The sequence below is a fragment of the Podarcis melisellensis genome (genome assembly GCF_964234715.1).
Source record: "Podarcis melisellensis genome assembly, chromosome: 7".
NCBI lineage: Eukaryota > Metazoa > Chordata > Lepidosauria > Squamata > Lacertidae > Podarcis > Podarcis melisellensis.
Window position 1 is genome coordinate 51,926,118 of NC_138539.1, and position 21,222 is coordinate 51,947,339.

General features: G+C 39.8%; 1 protein-coding gene across 2 annotated transcripts in view; it reads left to right on the plus strand.

The window, feature by feature from the left end:
• Positions 1 to 852: 852 nt before the first annotated feature.
• The window catches only part of CCDC102B (coiled-coil domain containing 102B), a 95,837-nt gene continuing 75,467 nt past the window's right edge, over positions 853 to 21,222 (plus strand). Inside the window, exons 1-2 of one of the 2 annotated variants that reach the window (XM_081919340.1) lie at positions 853 to 2,113; positions 19,726 to 19,865. The gene's annotated coding sequence lies outside the window, so the exon portion shown is untranslated. Of the gene's footprint in view, positions 2,114 to 19,467; positions 19,866 to 21,222 lie in introns of those variants that run through there. The other variant, XM_081919341.1, reaches the window with a different exon arrangement.

Consider the following 21,222-nt stretch of genomic DNA (forward strand, 5'->3'; position numbering starts at 1 on the left):
CCATTTGGTTTGTAGCGGACCGTGCTGTTTGCTCCTTCATTCGTTATGTTAGAAGGACATCTTGTGGCGCTGGCAGATGGTGCCCGTTCGGGTTTTTGGCCGCCTGTGATTTCTCGTCGAGCGCGAACTTTTGGGCCAGGCTCGGTTTTAACGTGGCTCGCATACTTCTAACATACTGCCCATTCCTCATGCCTTCCATCATCAATTTAATGTACACGCACGTGCATGAGATCTGAAAGTTAGCACAGCAATTCCAGTCCAGTGGAAACAGTCCATTGCAATTCCACCACTTATAGCTTACAGTTGCAGAGCACTGATTGTTGTACTGCTAGGAGTTACTTAGCTGGGTGGCAGGATGGCCCAAAGCAAGGATTCAGATAAGGAAAGTAATATTTGGGCAGACCCATAAGCAGACCCATAAGTTAGGCGGTGATCTTTTAGGTTTGTTGTTGTTGTTTAGTCGTGTCCGACTCTTCGTGACCCTGTGGACCAGAGCACACCAGGCACTTCTGTCTTCCACTGCCTCCCGCAGTTTGGTCAGACTCATGTTTGCAGCTTCGAGAACACTGTCCAACCATCTCGTCCCCTTCTTCTTGTGCCCTCCATCTTTCCCAACATCAGGGTCTTTTCCAGGGAGTCTTCTCTTCTCATGAGGTGGCCAAAGTATTGGAGCCTCAGCTTCAGGATCTGTCCTTCCAGTGAGCACTCAGGGCTGATTTCCTTAAGAATGGATAGGTTTGATCTTCTTGCAGTCCATGGGACTCTCAAGAGTCTCCTCCAGCACCATAATTCAAAAGCATCAATTCTTCGGCGATCAGCCTTCTTTATGGTCCAGCTCTCACTTCCACCCGGTCTCAAGTCACTTATGCTTTGATGGATAAGTTCCAGAACTTTGAATCATGTCCTGAAACAGACAGGCATCCAGCACAGCTCTACAAAAATATATGCCCTATAGCCAGACCAGTAGTACCTTAGTCAAAGGCAGCTCCACCTACAACCCATTACAGAACTTCTGAATATGAAGAACAATGAGCCAAGTTATCTCTGTTCAAGATGGGTCATGCTGCGCTTACGCTGCGCTTAAACTCAATTGATCTATCTTGCTTTCCTCTGAAGTCTAGGTCCCACATTGCAGGTTAGAATGCTGGATTTGGAAAGAAAAAAATAATCTCTTCTAACGTCCAAATGACATGTAGTAAGTATATCTACAAATAGACTTCTTAATACATTCCCTTCAAATGCAAAATTTTTGGTGAACCTCCAACAGGGATGACCTCACTAATTTATGTAGATTCATAGACCTAGTGCAAGAATGTTCCAAAGGTTCTTAAGCTGGTACTGTTAAACCTGCAGAATAAACTTTGCTCCTTAGCCATATTGCTGCCAAGATGCCACCTTGAAAAAGTAATGGATGTGCTTGTAGTAAAATAAATTGAATCAAGAAAGACCAATTGAATTCAAGGTAGAGAGGATTGAAGGGAAGTTTTCATATGATTTATAGCTCACTTCTGAGAAGAAGAAGTAAGTCATGATTTAATGATTTCTCTTACTATCAGGGAAGAAATCCTGCTTATTTGAATGTTTTAATGGATATTGTGTAACATGTCCTAGCATTTGTATTGCATTGCACATTGTAATGTATTTGATCTGAGAAGTTTTCTGTCTGGTGAAAGTTAGTTAACTTGCTTGGGGCCTTAACTGACAGCTGTGTGCAGAAGGATTGGTGTTAGAATTCTCAGTATGCAGAAGGGAGATAGAAGCAGAAGTGGCCCAAGACATTTTGGCACCTGAGGCAACAATAAAGTGGCATCCCCCCTCCCCATCAGGGAAGAAGGAAAGAGTGAAGATCTATATCAGAAACGAGGGATCTGCAGCCCCTGTGGATTCTGTTACCTGAGGCAGTTGCCTCATAGGTAGCCCAGCTCTAGATGGAAGATATGCATATTTGGTTGGTGGGGGCAGGTTGAGAATTTTCAGTTGGACAGTGTGATTGGCTGAGTCTGGACTAGATAGGCCAGAAGCATATATATGGCTGGGCATTGGTCAGCAGTTGGAGTTGTGGGTACTCATGGAGTCAGCCAGAAGAAAGTGGGAGAGGATTGGAGAGGCAATGGTATAGTGTCTAGAGTGCCTTGTCAGTATCCTGTCTGGGATCATTGTTTTCTGTTGCTTGCTTGCCAGGATATTGAATGTGACTAAACACACAATGAATATTCATTGCAAAGTGAGGGCCTGATTTGGGCCTCTTTGTTGCACCAGCCTGGAGTCAGTGCAATGAAAAAGTAACACTCCTCTGCCCCAACCAGCAGGACCTGGCAAGACTTCAGATGCAGCAATGGCTATGTTGCTCAGATCAGTCACTGGGGAGGGTTAGGACTGCTCTTCCCATCTTACACCCTCTCTTAAATATGTTTATATGAACATTAATTTAGAAATAAGTTCAGTAAAGCCAATTTAAAAAAATTAAGTGTGTTTAGGATTGCTGTCTTAAGAGATCATACAGCCAATGGTATTTTATTGTTAAATGGAAAGACTGTTACTGTTGGTTTTTTTCAACTGTGCCACATTTCGCATGCAGTTAAATCATTTTACTTGGAGGGAAAGTAAGCTGTGGGATGTGTTTGAAGATGCATTAAAGTGATTTATGTAGTGCTAGCAATTGAAGCTCTTTAGCTGAGTGGGTTTGCTAATGTCTGAAGTTATGTTTTAAAGAATGGTTACCAGTGCACTGTGCCATTATGCTGGATCTTCAGAGTATTATGTGCTACTGTATAAGCTTTGTTTTGCTTGATTTTAAAGGCAGCTTCAGAAGTTCAGAATGTACATCACTTCTTTATGTTGCCATTTTCACCAGTGTTCTGGTTCTGAAAGACTGCCAGTCATTTGGCCCCTAAAACCACATCAAACTCATTGCGATGCTTTCTGAGATATTTTTAAATATTTTTAATCCACATTGGTACAGTAAAGGCACACAACAGCTTGCATTAATATAAATGATCGTTTACATAGCTCTCTACAGTGGTAAATCGGGTTACAGACGCTTCAGGTTACAGGCTCCGCTAACCCAGAAATAGTATCTCGGGTTAAGAACTTTGCTTCAGGATGAGAACAGAAATCACGCAGTGGCCGCGGGAGGCCCCATTAGCTAAAGTGGTGCTTCAGGTTAAGAACAGTTTCAGGTTAAGAACAGACCTGCAGAACGAATTAAGTTCTTAACCCGAGGTACCACTGTAGTTCTGTAATTTATATAGATGCCAGTACTACTGAGATACAGTTTGATATGGCATGAACAAGCTTCAAGGTCATTTATATGTGTAGATTTCTATGATTTATCTGGATTTTTAAGTGTGAAATTGCACACAACAGAAAACTTCCCAGGCTTCAATAAGTATTTTTTTAAGAAACAATTTTTTTTCTTAAGAGAAAAATGTAAATCCAAGGAAAAGATAAAATGTTTTATTGACTTTTTGAAACAATGCCCGTATGAATATGCTTTTGCGACTAAGAGCAGTTTAGCCATCTATTTCTATGGATAAAGAACTAGGAATTAGTGATGAAACACTTCAGGATTACATGGACAAATAGGTATCTACTGCAGAGTAACAGAACAAGTCAATAACTAAGGGCTGAAGCAATAGAACACCATAAAGCTAAAACTGGTGGTCTGTGTTGCATTTTTTTAAGCAAACATTTAAAAGTGCAGAAACTTCTGCACAGTAACAATGTGGTTAGTTAGTTTTCTGTACTTATCGAATTGCACTTGTATTGCAAATTACTGAAGTGTTTTCACGTTGCATACTTGTTTAAGACTGTAATGGATAGACCAGAGATAGAAAGCTTGTGGCCCTTGGCCTAATTTCATATGGCTATCAGACTACATAACAATGGGAAAGGGAATGTCAAAGAGAGGAGAAAATAAGAGAATTGTAGAAAGGTCACTACCCAATGCCCTGAACAAATGTGACTCTCAAAAGGAAATAAAAAGACCTCTTCCATAGACATGCTGGAATAGACACTGATTGTGATCCTGACTTTCTTGTTGATAAAAAAAATGTCTGAAGCAGTTATTATTTTCACTCATAAAATAAAACAAAAGGGTCACAACTGCATAGAACTTTGTAAACATGGATGCAGAGTTGAGACTTTATGAGAAATCTGGCAGAACATTTATTCTACAGTCCAGAAAACAACTTTTGTGCCAAATCTTCTGCTGAAGAAAGATTTGTGATATTCTCTGTGAATGCTCTGGGAGCCACTTTGAAACTGAAATGAAACTTATGTTTAAACCTTCCAGTATCCAACTGAGTTTACCAAACTCAGTGTCCTCTCTTCTGACATTTAATCTATAAAACACAAAGTTTTGCTGGCTTGTGAATGAGACTGACAATGTCTTGAGATTTCAAAATAAAACATGTTTAGTACAGTCATCTTGAAATTGTCCAAGCTGGCTGCAGATATAGCAGCACCCTGCTGTTAGCAGAAACGGGGGTACGAAGAGATATTAACCATATGGAAAGTCTGAAGAAAACCAACTGGAGAAACCCTTTACCATCTGTGCTCCTTTTCTTTCATTTTTGTGGGAAAAAATACTTTATATTCTTAGTGCAATAAAAATGGACACATAAAATGAATTCTATCCATTCAATCTCCCAGAATTCTATTTAAAGTTGATCCCTTTGATCAAAATGTGATATATGTATTTTTTTAGAAGAGAGATGCCTCTAGTAAAACAAAGGTAGAAATAGCCAAAGTACCCCTCTTGTACTTTCTGTTCCATGCAAAGGCATATGCCACTGAATCTACTTTGTTATAGCCATCCAAACTTCAAAGATATTTTAAAATTTATGGTGGTCATATAGGTCACTGAAAAGCAGTACTTGGAACACCTACATAGCTAGCTTGCAAACATTTGAAAAGTTTTAATGTTGTGGTCTGCCCTACACATGCCCATCATGCAAAGCATTAATTTATTGGAATGGTGTGTCCAGCTGCATTAGATTTGTGTGATGTGTTACTGTTCTTTGGCATGGTAACTGAAATAGCCTGTGGTGCGGTTAATTATGGGGGAGGGGAGCTTACCTGTTTGGTTTTCAGTCCACTCCTAGGCTGGATCTGCTCTCCAGATGACACAGGAGACTCAGGTACATTTACAAAAGAGTCCATTATTACTACCAAACCCGAGAAGGTTCTAAGGAGCCTCACAGCTCCCTGCCTCAGCTCTGATCTATTGAGCTCTGATCCTGACTTTGGGCTTCTCATGTCTGTGTGGTTGGCCACTGTGAGATGACTATGTTATGTTAATTTTCTGTTAAAACTTCACTCGTCCTTGGGTTTACCCCCCAGAACAGAGTTAGGGAGTGCAGAAGAGGAGATACAGGAAAGTCCCATTGCATGAGTGGACTTTATTCCATTCTCACATCAACTTAGTTGAATCATGTCCAGTAGGTGGTACACATGGGATCACTCATGAAAGGAACAAATAATTTCATTTAAAAGTTATGTTGGCGGTGTGATTTAAAATATTTTTATGATTATTTATGAAATTTGCCTCAAAATGAACAATCCATAGAAACTTTGAGGAAGATATACATTAGAAAGTTTATTTGGAAGTGCAATTCGTTACATCAAGTGAGTTTCCTTTCTATTATATTCCTGACCCTCTGAAGCAAATTGAACTCTATGGGAGTTTTTGCGGTGGCGTCAGTGGGTTTTGGAGGAGTAAGTCAAATGCTGAAATTGTACCATGATTGAGATTAGCCTATAGAATAAGTTGATACCAAATATGTTTCTTAACTGCTATATACAATAGTTTTTACCTCCAACATTAATCTAATTTTTCTTTGGAAAGCAAAATAGCATCTGTAACCACTAAAGTATGTTTGTCCATTCTTCATAAAGTTGGCAAAAAATGTTGCACTTAACATTTTGGAATGATAAATCTCGGCATATGTGCTATCCCATTAGTTTATTATTTTCATTTGAGTGCTTGGCCTGTAGCCAGAAGATAAGATAGTTGCCAGAATGCATATATCACACCACTTAAATGCAGCAAACTTAACCATTTCCTGATCTAATGAACAGTGCATTTCTTAATTTTTTTTTATTGATTTCTGCATAAGTATAATAGTGTGTTGCAATATCTAATTCCTTTTTCAGTGATGCATGGCTAAGGCTTCAAACATAAACATTCACTTTTCATTTTAAACCTAACTTGTTGCTTTTACTAACATTTTAATTTTGTTTATTATGTTTTCTATTTTTAACATTTGAATAGCAATGAAGATTACATGCATTCCATTAGTCTATGAAGCCCTAACAAAGACAAAACAATTTATTATACATACCCAACAGGTCAAATGTCTTGTTTTGGAGCAGATGGTGGAGCGTGTTTCTAATATGAGAGTTTCTCCAAAAGATTACATCATCCCAGCATATTTTCCTTAAAATGCGCAATGTGAGGCTATCTCCAAGATTCATGAATATTACCTTAATTATAGTGTCACACAGCAGGTGTTTTTTTTTGGGGGGGGGTGATCCTACTTCAGCATTTTAATCACTGCAATCTAATGAGTTGATTCCTAGGCTACTTTAATAAGTGATGCTAATAAATGATTTAAATTACAGTACTTAACATGGTATCAGTACATAGAAACAGGAAATGAAAAGGGTGGGCTGAAATTTGTTACACCAACATGGAAATATTTAAGACAGTGTGTACAAATAACTGATGTCATATTGGCCATGGGCCGTAATGTATAAAACAATGAAAATACACACGGACTGCATTTTTTAAAACTACAGTGTAGAAATAGAAACATAAAACAGCTGCAAGAAAGTAACTATCATCACACTTTCAGTCTACTGTCAATTGTATGAGCATCCAATTTTCTTTGGCAGCTTTTGACTGAAGATAATACAAATTTGACCTCTGACAGGATGTACATGGGATGCTGCAGACATGTCTCACATATGTTTAATCTCTTCACAACCTATACAGCTGTTGTGCCATATTGCTTTAGCTTTTAAGACCCTATATTGCTGCAATAAACACTTTGCTCTCTGAGAAATTATATCATTTTTGGAGGCAGAGTGTTGAAAAAGAATTGTCAATATTTTCCCTACGGTACTTTGCAAGATAACTTATTGTCTCCATGTATTTTCTTCAGTGAAATCCTCATCTTTGAAACACTTGTGGCACATGGTTTTCTTTCTTTCTTTTTTCTTTATGAACCGCAGTCCTGAGAGATACTAGTTGCTCTATTCTGACAGTTGCTTTGAAGTTGGAATCTTGTGAGCTATGGAAGCAATTGCACATTCTCTTTGTTTAAGGAAAACAGTGAGAGTACTACTTAAGAGTCCAGTTTCAGTTCCTCAGCCTAACGGTCAGCAAGAAGTCTGCATATGCCTTCCAAGGCTGCATGTGCCTCCCATCTGAATGGGTTTTCAAGAAAGCTGGTAGGCTCTCTGCCAACTTTCCAAACCCAGTTGAGAGCTGGGATGCCTTGGGGAAAACAGAGGGTTTTCAGGATGCACATATGTACTAGAGGGGAAACTAGTGGTGTTTTTGCCTGTTTTGTACCCACTTTTAGAATTGAAGGTTTTGTTTGCTATTGTGGTTTGTTTTAATGCTGTTGTAAGTTTATGGCGGGTCAGTCTGAATGCTGTCCTGATTCCCTTCTAGTTCTTGGGGTCCTGTACCCAGTAAGGGTTAAAATCTGATAAAAGATTCTATTGCTGAACCAGGCAATCTTAAGACAATGACTTTAGCTGGCCACTTAGGCACAATGCTTTTTGTTGTTCAGTCGTTTAGTCGTGTCCGACTCTTTGTGACCCCATGGACCAGAGCACGCCAGGCACTCCTGTTTTCCACTGCATCCCGCAGTTTGGGCAAACACATGTTAGTAGCTTTGAGAACACTGTCCAACCATCTCGTCCTCTGTCATCCTCTTCTCCTTGTGCCCTCAGTCTTTCCCAACATCAGGGTCTTTTCCAGGGAGTCTTCTCTTCTCATGCGGTGGCCAAAGTATTGGAGCCTCAGCTTCAGGATCTGTCCTTCCAGTGAGAACTCAGGGTTGATTTCCTTCAGAATGGATAGGTTTGATCTTTTTGTAGTCCATGGGACTCTCAAGAGTCTCCTCCAGCACAATGCTTAGCATAACCAAAGAAGTTGCTCGGTGCCACGTGGATGGGCCTTTCCCGTTTCCACCTGGCTGGCAGATAGAAGAACAATAGGAGAGTACTTGTGTGACAGCTGAGCTGCAAGCCATGCTGGTTGGGGCACCCCTGTTGGATGAGCAGGGTATAAGTAAAATATTATCATCCTCATTGTTATGCTTGATCAGGTCTGGAACCAAGGCTGTGACTATGGGAGAAGCAAGACCTTTTGGAGAATTAATGCTGCAGGGAAACCGCCCCCCCATCTTATGTTTGGGTTGTATATATGTGTAAATAAACCATATATCATAAAGACGCAACAGTCTCTTCTAGTCACACTGAATATTCCTTGGAAAAGGAAAAATGATCCTAATATTTATTTATTTATTTATTTATTGTTTTAGCTAAAATATTTAAATTTCAGTTCAGTAAAGGAGTGCCACGTTCAACTTTACTCTAAGACAGTGGTGGAAATTAGCTACCAATAACAAAATAGCAAAATAGTCTTTCCAGCTGTAGTCTGTATTTTCTTTCAGTTTTATCATGCAGATAAACTATAATGCCTCCTAAGGACCTATAATTTACTAGGGAACGTGATCAAGTGTTCATGTAAAGGGATTTGGATTTAGTGACCTTCATAGTTCATAAGGAGAATAAATTCCAATTTTTAATTCCTCCTAGACTAGTTCTTCCCTCTAGGATTAATATGGACATTGCCTGAGGTCAAAGGTTAGCAATGTGGTCTTCCTGTATTTGTTCTGAGGATTGACTGTTTGTGCAAAGCTCCTTTCTGTATAGTTTGAGTTTGGCTTAATCCCAGTTAAATGTGGCTAGGATGGCAGTTTTGCTATCTCAATTTTAAATTCAGTATTAACTTAATTACATCTCATTTCCTGATTCCAGGGATCAGGAATGATACTTTAGCACCCTGCTGATATTTTACTCTTTGTGTCCTAGGCTGTATGAATCCCCATGGACAGGGCTTTTATTCAGCCAGAAGCCACCGGAACTCAGTTCCTGCACCTTTTAGGTGGGCGCCATTGCTCTTCTAAGAAAATAAGGGAGGTGTTCCTGGTGAGTTCCGGCAGCTCTTTTTCCGGAAAAATAGCACAGGGGATATGAATGACAACTTCCCTCCCTCAAATTCGCTCTCATCTGTTTTTGCTTCTAATTAGTCTGTCTGTCTCCAGCTCATGGTCCTTCCCTCTGCATTGACTTCAGCTTCTAAATCACACATTTTAAACTCTGCACATCTACCTCTCTCCAATTTGAATGTGTAAAGTCACTGAGAACTTCCCAGTATCCAGATATTCAGACAAGCAGCCACATTAACTCTGTTGCAGCAAAAATGAAAGCTACAAGAGTCTGGTAGAGCCTTACATTCCAGGGGAAGCTTTTGTAGGGGAACAGATAAAATCAACAGGTAGTGAAAGAGTTGAATTCTTTTCCATATGAAAAGCACGACAAGTTAAATGCACTCAGATTCAATAATATCTGCCCTCCCTTCCTAAAGGTGGGCGGGGTTTGCGGCACCAAGCGAGGCTCACCTGGGCGGGTGCGAACCCACCTGCTTGAGCTGGCCTTTGACCCGCCCTCGGCCAGGGAGGACAATGGATGGACGGGTGGGGGTGGGCCTAAGGCCAAAAGAAAAGAGGCTGACTCCTGGGCTCAAGCCTCTTTTGCCATTCTTCCTTCCACGACAAGTTAAATGCACTCTGGTTCAATAAACAACATTTCAGAAAAAAAAGAAAAGCAATGAGACCCCTTTCAGGAGAGCAGCAATTATACATTGATGAGTATGTACATTTAATATGAAAAAACACACACAACTAAAGCAAAAAACTGTTTATAGCACAAATCTGTGAGGGCTTGAACAGGAAGGCTGATGGAAATCTGCTTGAAAACCCATTTTAATTAAATTTCTTTGACATCCCTAGTAGCAGCAAATTTAATGCAAATCTGTCCCCTCTTTGATGGGTGGGTTAGAGGCCCATTCCTCATACAGTGTACTGGGCCCAGAGAATCCTGGTGACACTCCTGTCTCAGACCACCACTCAGCATCCTGGTTTCTCTGAACTAACCACAATTCAAATAAGCCACAGTATTCCAAATATATGTAAGTGGAAATTGTGCTTTATTCGAAACCGAACAGGGATTATTTCAATGTGTATGAAGGAATAGGAGGGAGAGTGCACAAGCCCAAAGCTATAGACTCCCACTTTAAACATCTGTGCTGGTGGGCCCTAGGCTATAGTTTGATTGTGGACATATAGATTCTTATTTCTTCCTTTAGATTAAATATTTCCAGTTTCAAACTTTGTCAGTGTGGGAGGATACCATATGATTGTAATTACTGAAATATGACCAAATAAGCCACTATGATGCAAAATTAGAAGCTACATTAATCTTTTGAGCCAAATAGTTTCCCATAAATTTTATGTTGTAAAGGGATTAGTACTCAAAGCAAAATTATTTGCAAGACTGCCCTTTGAAAAGGTTCAGTTTTGTAGTTATTCTCTCCACCATGAATGAAACGAAAACATAAAAGCAATACTTAGATTCAGTCATCCAGAAATGAGTATTATATCGGAGTTGCTGTTGGAATGAAAACGGGAAACCCTTTGGGAACTTATTGTCTATAGGGAAAGGTTTTTGGTGAGGGGGATCTCAATTGTTGAAATACATGGGGCACAATTGTCTGAAAATTAAGTGAATTTAAGTCTTATTGCTTTCAGTGGCGAATGATGCCTAACTCTCCTACTGGAATGAATGTGCTTTGATTTGTTCTTTTTCTGTGGGCTTAAAAATTGACATTTGACACAATTTCATGGAAGGCCTAGAGCAGGGGTCATCATATTTTTTGAGGCAGTGAGCTCATTTTGAATTATCAGAAAATGTTGTGGGTGCTTGTCACAACATGGCTAAAAGAGCAGAAAAAAGATAGGACTACAAACCATGTGGTTGTGTGCCCCACTATCAGCCACCTGATCATAGTGGGAAAGGCAGATACTGGCTTGAGTCACAAAATCCCGAATGACTAGAAGATGGGGCAGAAGTTGCTGCTGGCTGAGCTGTCAGAGATGGAGGGCATGGAGGGTGCCCTTAGTGGGGAGCAGCCCAAGGGTGTGGACAGAGGCAATAGGTTGTTGTTGTTGTTTAGTCGTTTAGTCGTGTCCGACTCTTCGTGACCCCATGGACCAGAGAACGCCAGGCACCTCTGTCCTCTACTGCCTCCCGCAGTTTGGTCAAACTCATGCTGGTAGCCTCGAAAACACTATCCAACCATCTCGTCCTCTGTCGCCCCCTTCTCCTTGTGCCCTCCATCTTTCCCAACATCAGGGTCTTCTCCAGGGAGTCTTCTCTTCTCATGAGGTGGCCAAAGTACTGGAGCCTCAGCTTCACAATCTGTCCTTCCAGTGAGCACTCAGGGTTGATTTCCTTCAGTATGGAGAGGTTTGATCTTCTTGCAGTCCATGGGACTCTCAAGAGTCTCCTCCAGCACCATAATTCAAAAGCATCAATTCTTCGGCGATCAGCCTTCTTTATGGTCCAGCTCTCACTTCCATACATCACTACTGGGAAAACCATAGCTTTAACTATACGAACCTTTGTTGGCAAGGTGATGTCTCTACTTCTCAAGATGCTGTCTAGGCCTGTCATTGCCCTTCTCCCAAGAAGCAGGCGTCTTTTAATTTCGTGGCTGCTGTCACCATCTGCAGTGATCATGGAGCCCAAGAAAGTAAAATCTCTCACTACCTCCATTTCTTCCCCTTCTATTTGCCAGGAGGTGATGGGACCAGTGGCCATGATCTTCGTTTTTTTGATGTTGAGCTTCAGACCATATTTTGCGCTCTCCTCTTTCACCCTCATTAAAAGGTTCTTTAATTCCTCCTCACTTTCTGCCATCAAGGTTGTGTCATCTGCATATCTGAGGTTGTTGATATTTCTTCCGGCAATCTTAATTCCGGCTAGGGATTCATCCAGCCCAGCCTTTCGCATGATGAATTCTGCATATAAGTTAAATAAGCAGGGAGACAAAATACAGCCTTGTCGTACTCCTTTCCCAATTTTGAACCAATCAGTTGTTCCATATCCAGTTCTAACTGTAGCTTCTTGTCCCACATAGAGATTTCTCAGGAGACAGATGAGGTGATCTGGCACTCCCATTTCTTTAAGAACTTGCCATAGTTTGCCGTGGTCGACACAGTCAAAGGCTTTTGCATAGTCAATGAAGCAGAAGTAGATGTCTTTCTGGAACTCTCTAGCTTTCTCCATAATCCAGCGCATGTTTGCAATTTGGTCTCTGGTTCCTCTGCCTCTTCTAAATCCAGCTTGCACTTCTGGGAGTTCTCGGTCCACATACTGCTTGAGCCTTCCTTGTAGAATTTTAAGCATAACCTTGCCAGCGTGTGAAATGAGTGCAATTGTACGGTAGTTGGAGCATTCTTTGGCACTGCCCTTCTTTGGGATTGGGATGTAGACTGATCTTCTCCAATCTTCTGGCCACTGCTGAGTTTTCCAAACTTGCTGGCATATTGAGTGTAGCACCTTAACAGCATCATCTTTTAAAATTTTAAATAGTTCAGCTGGAATACCGTCACTTCCACTGGCCTTGTTATTTGCAGTGCTTTCTAAGGCCCATTTGACTTCACTCCCCAGGATGTCTGGCTCAAGGTCAGCAACCACACTACCTGGGGTATACGGGACATCCATTTCTTTCTGGTATAATTCCTCTGTGTATTCTTGCCACCTCTTCTTGATGTCTTCTGCTTCTGTTAGGTCCTTTCCACTTTTGTCCTTTATTATGGAAATCTTTGTACGAAATGTTCCTTTCATATCTCCAATTTTCTTGAACAGATCTCTGGTTCTTCCCATTCTATTGCTTTCCTCTATTTCTTTGCATTGCTCGTTTAAGAAGGTCTTCTTGTCTCTCCTTGCTATTCTTTGGAAATCTGCATTCAATTTCCTGTATCTTTCACCATCTCCCTCACATTTTGCTTGCCTTCTCTCCCCCGCTATTTGTAAGGCCTCATTGGACAGCCACTTTGCTTTCTTGCATTTCCTTTTCATTGGGATGGTTTTCGTTGCTGCCTCCTGTATAATGTTACGAGCCTCCATCCATAGTTCTTCAGGCACTCTGTCCACCAAATCTAAATCCTTAAACCTGTTCCTCACTTCCACTGTGTATTCATAAGGGATTTGACTTAGATTGTATCTTACCGGCCCAGTGATTTTTCCTACTTTCTTCAGTTTAAGCTTGAATTTTGCTATAAGAAGCTGATGATCTGAGCCACAGTCAGCTCCAGGTCTTGTTTTTGCTGACTGTATAGAGCTTCTCCATCTTTGGCTGCAGAGAATATAATCAATCTGATTTCGATGCTGCCCATCTGGTGATGTCCATGTGTAGAGTCGTCTCTTGTGTTGTTGGAAAAGCGTGTTTGTGATGACCAGCTTGTTCTCTTGACAGAACTCTATTAGCCTTTGCCCTGCTTCGTTTTGATCTCCAAGGCCAAACTTGCCAGTTGTTCCTTTTATCTCTTGACTCCCTACTTTAGCATTCCAATCCCCTATGATGAGAAGAACATCCTTCTTTGGTGTCACTTCTATAAGGTGTTGTAAGTCTTCATAGAATTGGTCAATTTCAGTTTCTTCAGCACCAGTAGTTGGTGCATAAACTTGGATTACTGTGATGTTAAAAGGTCTGCCTTGGATTCGTATCGAGATCATTCTATCATTTTTGAGATTGCATCCCAGTACAGCCTTCGCCACTCTTTTGTTGACTATGAGGGCCACTCCATTTCTTTTACGGGTTTCTTGCCCACAGTAGTAGATATGATGGTCATCCGAACTGAATTCACCCATTCCCATCCATTTTAGTTCACTGATGCCCAGGATGTCAATATTTATTCTTGCCATCTCATTTTTGACCACCTCCAACTTACCCAGGTTCATGGTTCTTACATTCCAGGTTCCTATGCAATATTTTTCTTTACAGCATTGGACTTTCCTTTCGCTTCCAGGCATATCCGCAACTGAGCGTCCTTTCGGCTTTGGCCCAGCCGCTTCATCAGCTCTGGATCTACTTGTACTTGCCCTCCGCTCTTCCCCAGTAGCATGTTGGACGCCTTCCGACCTGAGGGGCTCATCTTCCAGCGTCATAACTTTTATATGCCTGTTGTCTTTGTCCATGGAGTTTTCTTGGCAGGGATACTGGAGTGGCTTGCCGGTTCCTCCTCCAGGTGGATCACGTTTGGTCAAAACTCTCCACTATGACCTGTTCATCTTGGGTGCCCTGCTCGGCATAGTTCATAGCTTCTCTGAGTTCTTCAAGCCCCTTCGCCACGGCAAGGCAGTGATCCATGAAGGGGAGAGGCAATAGGGGAGAACATCAAAGAAAGCTGGGCAGTTGGCAAAGGAGAAGGCCACAGGGTGACCTCTTTCTCATCACCACGAATGTTGTGCTACCTTTGCCATTGGATACAAACCCATGCCCGCCAGGGAAGCCTGCTCCTCCAAGGAAATCAGTCTTGCAGGGAAGTTCTTGTGAGTGAGCAAGATGTATCTCATCTTTAAAGGCTGGCGGGAGGGGCATGCCTGTTTGCCAACAAATCTTTGCAGCTCTTGTCCAGTCTTGGACCCCTGATGCTGCTCTTGATCTGTCTAGCCATGCCTTTGGCATTCTGCACCTGAAGTCTGACCTGAACTATTGCTAGCCTAGAATAAAGATTTCTTCCTGCTCACATGCAAGAGTTTCAGTTGTGGAGTTCAGGGCAGAAACCAAGAGACCACATCAGCTACTACCACATTTTCTTACAGAGATATGCGTTTTTCTTATGTTCAGAATGGATAAAAGGATTGGGGTCCAATCCCAGCACCCAATGAAATGTGGGCTTCTTTATGTGTTCAGTGTAGGAAGGCTTTATGTGTTCAGTGTAGGAAGGCTGAGTTATTATACAATGACATTATGTACCAAAAACATGTTATTGACACATTTATCAATGAGACATGTACAAAAAAAAAAACATATTAATGAGAAATGGCAACATATTTGCATCTATTTTAGAAATGCTGACTTCTGCTGTTCTAAGTGACTTTTGACCTAGGTTAATACTCCAAGGAAAATTAAATACTTTTTCCTTGTCTTCTGTAAGTTTTGGATTAATCATCTTTTTCCTTTGTATCTGCCTAGAGCTAGATTTTACTGTTAAGGGACTCAGAGTTTTGCTTTTCTCCTTCCTGTTAATGTTCCCACTGCTAATATGAACTGCCCTGTAAAACTCTGCCTGGCATATAGCCAGAGATGAAATGTACCAGAACAGAAGGAAATCCACCCTGACTTTAGTGAGGAGATGAGCAGCACAACTGATGCTGTAGAAATAGCCATCCATCAAACCATGTAGTTTGAGCTATCAACATTATATTCTAATCAGCCGGTTGATGAGTGATTCCTTCTAAAGTAAAGATTCCCCAGTTGTCTTCTCTGGCAAATGCGTCTTTATGGAATTTAGAATAAAGCTTTTCAATTCCATGAGATTTTACAGGAAATGTTAAATAAAGAGTCTAAGTGCACATTTCCTTGTTGTCTGAAGTGTTTGTGTTTGTTGTAAAAATCTCAGTCATGGAAAACTTGTTTTGCGTATTGTACAGGTCTTGGCACACAAGTCTTGCATGTTGTTTGATCAAATATTTATTTCTCTCTGGATGGTTTTCATAATTTTATGGTACTTTCCTATGTGAGCCAAAATGTATACGCCTTGAACGTGTCCTCTGTGTCTCAAGACAGATCTAAGGTCTGTGCTTTTCAAAACTGTTGAACAGTCCAGAGTTCATGATGAAATAGAATGTTCTTTAAAATAAAGTGATTTTCTTAAGTTCACACAGCTTCAGGGAGGAGCAAAGTACAAAACAGCAAAGTAAAAACCATTCTCTTCATGTTAGATGATTTAAGGAGCACATCAGCGTTTTTGGAGAGGGAGAGCAAGTTAGAAGATATATGAGAGTAATGATCTGTTGCAAGAATTTGTTTGAGAATGTAATCCTGTTTAATTTTACATTTGCTTTCATGTTTCTCAATTACTTCCTTGTACATCTAGCCCAAAACAAAGGGCCAGACCTAATACACAAGGGAGTCCACTAATGGAAGCATGTGGGACCAGTGACAGGCTTGCCTAACTGGGGTTTGATGTATAGAGGAGACTTTGTGTGAGCCATCAGCTCTGCACAATGCCTATAAACAACTCAAAAGAAATGCCTGCTCTGGTTATGAAAATAATACTGGTCAGAGAACAGCTCCCATGTGGGGGGTGCCAGTTCCCCTAAATTAATTGAGTTAAAGGCTCATCTAACCTATTTTTCAAATCTCCCAGGAATAGATGCTGTACATCAACCCAGGCAACTTGTTCTAGTACTCCAATTTTATGCTGTGTTTTGCAAAATAGCACAAGCTCAGTAGTGGGGGAAATCAGTATAATATTTTACAATGTGCATAAAATCACAGGCTCAGTATTTCTTTTTAAAATTATGCTGCTTTTAAAAGTGAAAATCTTCTCAAGACAATTAACAACAACATATACATAAATAATTAACTAAAACAACAGCATTACAACAACATTTCCAGATCAACGTTAAAATGTCAATAATAGTTACAACCTTAACTTAAAAAAAATATAAAACCAGCATCAACTGAAAGCATATTAGACTACCCAAATCATTAAGGGTTCCTCCAGATCACCTGTTTATTGAGCGTTCATATTGATTGGCTTGCACAAAGCTTGCAAAGAGGTTAGACTATGTCCGGTTGAGCATTCATCCTGATTGGCTTTTGAGTGTTTGCATATCCTCCTGTTAATCAGTCATTGATCCCACACTTTTCAGTGCATTTCCCCATCACTTTCCAACTGTATTCTTTTTGCACTAGGGTGATGAAACACTTTAATCCACTTTAATGGTTCAAACCTAAGGAGCAGTTTAGGATGCAGCTGAACTCAGCTCAGACAGGCTCAGTCAGAAATAAGTCCTAAACTCCAGCCCAGGATCACTCCCTCAGTGTTAAGATCTTTTAAAAACTATTATGACATAATCAGTGATAATAGATTGGGCAAGAGATGTTGGACACAATATAATGTTTGAAGATTGGGGAAGGTTGTGGAGAAAAGGGGTCATGTTCACTGCATGTACGCTATTAAAAGGAAAATGTCATGAAAATAATGTACCTAACCCCTGTAAAACTAGCAAAAATCTATCATAAGGGTGACAATTTATGTTGGAAATGTAAAGAAAAAGAAGGAACCTTTTATCATATATGGTGGACCTGTCCCAAGGTGAAAGACTTCTGGGAAAATATATATAATGAATTGAAAAAAATGTTGAAATATACATTTATTAAGAAACCAGAGGCCTTTCTTCTTGGAATAATAGGTTTGGGATTGCCCAAGAAAGATGTTAGATTGTTTTTGTATGCCACAACTGCAGCTAGAATTTTGCTGGCCAAAAATCGGAAATCACAAGAAGTACCAACAGTGGCAGATGAATGGCAGATAAAGATGATGGATTTTTCAGAGCTAGCTGACCTGACCAGAAGAGTCCACGACCAGAAAGAGAAGGAGTATCAAGAGGAATGGAAATTTTTAAAAGATTATTTAGTTAAATATGTTAAGATAACTTAAATAGAATTATTTGCGAATATAAGATAGGCCTAGGATTTAAATATGTGATGTTGTAGAATATTATGTTTAAAGTTAAAATGAAAAGGAAGATGTTAATTGACTAAGTAAATTTTGTGTGAAAATAGTTTTGGAAAACTGCTACAATAATTGATGTGGAAACTCAGCCGGGGGATTTGAGGAAGTCACCTAACAATGTTAACAAAAGTGGAAAAATTATAGTTAAGATAAATGTTTGTTTGTTTGTTTTTGGTGTTTTTGTTTTATTTGTTTGCTATAAATTTGGAAAACCAATAAAAAAATTTGAAAAAAATAAAATAAAAACTATTACCACATAAGCAGAGATCCAGTACCTGCCTTACACTTGTAGATATGCAGTGAGGTTGTGGAATAGTTTAACAGTGCAATTGGTGCATTTGAAGAGAATGTATGGCAATGCTGATACTGTCTGGTTCTCAGCAAGCTGAACAAAGGGATAAATCAGGAACTGGCACCTGCTGGCCAATCTTAAGGCACGCCAAAGCAACAACAACAACCACACTTCATGAAACAAATCAGATTTCGCTATTTGTCTCTAGTCATCAGACCATCACAAAACCAGAGCTTAACAAAGTGAACTTACATATCTATATGAAAGTAACACAAGTTAACATAGATAAGGCTGACACAAACCCAAATGAAATCATGTCCAACAAAACAAACTTTAAATTCTGAACGTTCCAGATATATTGCATTTACCCTTGGGTTTGAATTAGTATTAAAAGAAATCAAATTTACACAAACCTGAATAAAATGATATAAAACCTGAATTAAATAGAAACATAAATATACTTAAAATTCTGAATCTCCCTGGCAACATAGAGCATTCTTCCTAAACATTTACCCATTGTCAATTACTGCAGATACAAAACATGTAGTTGTCTCAAGTTACATATTTATCTCTTTAACACAGCAGATAAATTACAGCCCCATGGACCGATCTCTCCACATATCTCCCTAAAGTATGTGCCAAGCTTTATTCCCTCAGCACATGATACTAAGGAAAATATATAACAATATGTACCGTGGTTGTGGTTATCCAAAGCAGCTGAAAAATCAAGGCGAATCAACAGTCGTGCTCTGCTGGTGTTCTCCTGACACAGGTCATCTTACAGGGAAACCAAGACACTTTCTATATCAATACTGGGCTTGAATCATGATTGAAGTGGATCTAGAATATTAGTCTTTTCCAAGGGTATGTGGCCTCTACAGAATCTCCAATTGTTTGGGAGAAACTTACAGATTAAGTTACACCACAAGTGCGCATATGTATGCTCTTATGTACATGTGCGGCACCTCTAAGGGAAAGGGCAAAATCTGTACAAGTGGCTGTCCCAGATCTGCAATTCAAATATAGTGTGTCCTTCAGAAACATGGAATCCTTTGCTGAGACAAAGAAGTCTACAAATAAAGCAGTTATATGTGTACTTTTAGTGGACAGATGACAGGGACCTCAAGCATACATGTTTTGAGATATTTACAAATGCTGTTTTCTGCTTCACATTTTACAGCGTACACTTGCAAGATTGTACATATACGTTAGTATTTTGGTTTGCAAATAAGCACACTACAGTACAAATCTACCTTGAGTGTGGTATGAGGATATGTAAAATGTAGGCATTTATTAAAAGTAACACAAAGGAGAGTGTATAACTGCCCCCTCCCATTTGAAATTTATTCTCTGTAAAATGATAGGGATTTACTCATACGTTGCACAAGTGAGGGCAGGGAGATGTTAGTAAAGCTTAGTGGTAGACAAGGGCAACCAGAAAAATGTTTTATATTGGCTTAATGCCATTGTATTAAAAGAATTGTGTTGTGGTATTAGTTTTGATAAAGCCTGGCCAATAGGAATTTCTTTTCCATTTAGTGTGGAGTGGCTTTAATGCTGGAAATAAGCCTGTTGGCCGGCCCCCAGAGCTGTGCAGATGAGAAAAAGATGCAGGAAATTCTCTTGTTTACTCATGTCTGTAACACTGAGAAGCAAGAACAGCTCCTCAAACCCACAGGGTAAGGGGTGTTTGTCTCTTTATATATCTTTTTAAAAAACTGATGTCAGTTGTTTGTGACAGAAATGAAGAGAAGATAGGAGAGTGATGCAAGTGAGGGAGAAGATTTTGAATGTATTATTAAACTGGACTTAACTACATTTCATCTCCCATTTGTTTCAGCACTCTTGGTAATAACTTTTATGGTATTATATGAAATTATTTTTAATGTTTAAAATTTGAAGCATGCTCAATTACTCCCAGCGTTTATTTAATGTGCCTGGGAAAATTTTCATCCCTTTTATGTTTTAGGTATAAAGTACTTAATGTTTATGCTCATTTCTAAAGTTTAGTGTTTTGTGCCTTTTTTAAAATCAAGCAACAGCAACCTAGAATGCTATAAATGTATATATAACAAAATATGTCACACAGTTCTTTTTTCCCTCCATTAAGTAGAAAAAAGTGTTAGCATCTAGGATAGCTTGTGATATTCAATGATATTATATTCTGATCTCTTTGGACTCTGGCACTTTGTTAGGACACCGTGTAGGCAGGGTGCTTTTAGCTTAAAATGTGCAGCATGCAATTCTAAAAATCCTGGTGGTCTTTTGAAAAATTACTATAGGCAGTTTCTCTGTTTTTAAAAATTGTGACCTTTTTAAAAAGGCTGGTTTCAGCAATTCAAAACAACAACAACAAACAAAACAAAACAAAACAACACCCTCACTTGACTGTGAGTAGAAAGGGTCACTGTTTGCTTTTGGATCTTTGAGAATAAGCTGTTGACACCAGTAGGCAAATGATAGCTAGCAAAAGTTACCATTGATGCCTCATAATAGAAATTTGATTTACCTTGATATAGTAGGGCAGAATTGCAAAGCAGAGGCAAAAGCTGTTTCCTGAAAGTTTCAAATGTCCCTGCTGATGTAGTGCAACACAATTAAATTGATGCAATAACATGAACAGAGCTATCACCCCGAACTGCATGAGAATACATCTGTTGGTGGCATCAGCAAAAATCTGACCAGGAAATTCCTTCAGTGACACTCTCCCACAATATGTTCCATATTATCCATAAACCATTTGGGCCATATTGCAAGTTCTTTCAGATTTTCAGAGGCAGCCGTACTCTTTCCTCAAATCCTAGGTTGATAGATAATTTGTCATTTACATGCTTGTTGGGAAAATGCAGTGCTCAAATAACCCTGTCTCATAAATCCTGAACCCCCTCACTTGGGGAGAAGGGCAGGGGGAGAGCAGCAGCCCAGTTTCAAAGATCTTACATTGCTTTTTAGGTTTTGCAAGCTTCCAGGAAAGAGGAGTTTCGCAATATTCTGGAACAGCTGTAGAGAACATGTCTCACGTTCTCAGATTTAGTA